Source organism: Sciurus carolinensis, unplaced genomic scaffold (genome assembly GCF_902686445.1).
Source record: "Sciurus carolinensis unplaced genomic scaffold, mSciCar1.2, whole genome shotgun sequence".
Taxonomy (NCBI): Eukaryota; Metazoa; Chordata; class Mammalia; order Rodentia; family Sciuridae; genus Sciurus; species Sciurus carolinensis.
In genome coordinates this window covers 1,151,275-1,154,080 of record NW_025920145.1, presented here as the reverse complement: position 1 = coordinate 1,154,080, position 2,806 = coordinate 1,151,275, and positions in this window count along the sequence as shown.

Here is a 2,806-nt window from a genome sequence, read left to right as displayed (position 1 = left end):
TATTAACCTCTCTCTGTTACCGGACTTAAAGCCTATTAATCTTTCTCTGTTACTGGGCTTAAAACCTATTAATCTTTCTCTGTTACCGGGCTTTCTAGCCTTACTTACTTTATTACTTTATTGCTTTATTATTTTATTACTTTATTACTTACCACTTAACTTACCCTTGTCTGTGAAAAATTATTGTTCTTATGAAATTTCTGAATTTAGCCTAGTTTTAGACAGTTCTGTTCCTATGATTAAATCTTACAGCACTAAGAGCTCCAAGCACACAAACAAAAAGACAAGCGCGTGCACGCGCACACACACGCTCACGCACGCACACACATACACAGGTTGGTACCACTGTATAAGTCTGTATTTTGCCACTTCACTCGTCCCTCCCACGGGGATCCTTTTGTTACTTCACTCGTCCCTTCCACGGGGATCCTTTTGTTATGAATTGTCGCGGCTCCGCGATCATCGAGACGTCTCACCTTTTGTACTCTCGGACTAATTTGTCTTGATTTGAGAACTTATGTGAACTTGCCCTTATATCTTAACTCGTTCCCGGTCTTGTTTCGGCACCATTTATCGCGCTCCCCGCCCGCAGAGAGACACGAAACCGGATCGGAGTAAGTTCTTTATTTTCTGCTTCTGGCTGGCCGCGCACGGCTGCTCTTGCAAGGGCCTTACATTACATACAACAACCAATCAGCTTATAGATCACGAGGGGAAAGCATGGACAGTAATGGAGCATAATAGTGTGCATATAGCAAGCATGCAGTGTCCACGAGGACCCATGGCCAATCACATTAACTTCCTCAAATAACGCCACTTGTTGCACAGAGAATTAGTCTGCTGGAGGTACCTGGTTTTGCTCTCAGCACTTCCTTGGCACATTGTCAGGCGCCATCTTGGCCGCACCATAGGGCTGGGGTCCGTGGTACCCCGACATGGAATTTCAGTTTTAAATAAAAACACATTATATGCTCAATACATTAAATAAGTTCCCATGGCACAATTTTTTCACAAAAATGTATTACCACTCTAAAACAGGATAGCAGGCAGGTTTATACCTAAGACAGAAAGGCTTATCTACTTAAATAGATACATAAAACACTGCCTAGGGCAAAGGAGATCACAACTGCAGTGATATAACTACATCACGTGGGAAAGCTCTGGGATGTGTGGAGCTCAGCAGTGCAGTTGTGACAGAAATATTAGGTGAAGTTTGAATAAGCATCACTAATGAGGTTTGATGGTGATAATTAACTTTTGAAATATGTGAGAAAAAGGTTGATTTAATTTTTTTATGGGTAAACATGGGTATGTTTGGGATTATTGATAAACTTTTCTTATAAATAAGAAAACATATTTATTAACTTCAACAAAAACAATAAACCTAATACTGGGCTGGACTATATTTGCTTTTGAAGAAAATATGATAATGAAAATGGAAATATTTAACTTTAGAAATGTTTGCAATCTCAAGTATACATATACATGCACATATGATGCAGATTATCTGGAATAGATTTTTCTTTTAAATGTTCAGATTTCCATAGGATGTAGAAAGTGCACAATTTGCAAAGCTGAAAACCAAGTGACACTAAAGCCATCATATTCAGAAACATGATTTTGTTCTGATAAATGACTGACCAACTTATAACCAGGGTAATCATTATTAATGTGATGAAAGGGTAAGAGAAAATTTGACTAGTCAGAGACAAAAAAGTGAAAATAAACAGTAACTAGTTTTATGCACTTCTCAACCAAATAGCTTAACCATGATCAAGAATAACACATACTCCAAATAGGATCTACAGGCAGTATCTTCGAAAATAGAAAGAAGAAAGGATAGGCCGGAGTACTTGGCAATTTTTCATTTGAAGTTGGCCTTAAACAAGAACGTAATCTATTTAAAATCGTAGCTGTAGACGAATTCATGAACTAAAATGATAAAGTCCAGTACTCTGGGCTCAGTTAGAGAACTTTGGAAACTTTGTAGGGGCCAATCTAGATTATGAAGAACATCCATGAAACTTTAAAGCTAATTTTATTTTTGAAAATGAGAAAATGATTCACATGCAGACTGTACTGATGCCTCCAGCAAATCTAAACAAATCAAAAGATTTATTTACAATAATTTAACATTACCTAAAACCTGGCAAAATAACCTGATGAAAGAAAATCAAGAGGACAGTATGATATGTCAAAATGCATTCTACTGTCACATATAACTAAAAAGAACAAATTTTTTTATACAGCATGTACTGGGGACAAAAAAAAAAAAAAAAGAGGACAGTTGCACTAGTTAGCACCTGAGAATCAATGTATGTACCACTCTTTTAGATATAGCAGACTATTTGGGACTACAGACGAGAATACTTCTTTATCTACCAACAAATATTTTGATTCTTGTATTATCTTTCAGATATAGTTTTTATAAATCAACAATTATTTTGGCCCTTTATTTTTCCATCTTGTTACCTATATTCTGCAAAAAAAAAGAATGAACAGGGATGTTTTGCACAGATTTGATGATTTGATGCATGGTAAGACACTAACATAATAGACAGTACAGAGCCATTTACATAGTATTTACAAAAGTTGTCTACCAAAACATTATGAGAAACACATCATAGTATAACACTAGAAACTTACAATATATTGACAGATAGGTGGATATAACCAGTGGTTATAAAAACCACCGATACATACTACAAATAAAATTATTTGTCCAAGTACCGTAATCCTATGTTGTTGTGTTATTTTTATGTACTTGTTACTAATGAGAAAACCAAAGCCCAGAAATATTGAGTAA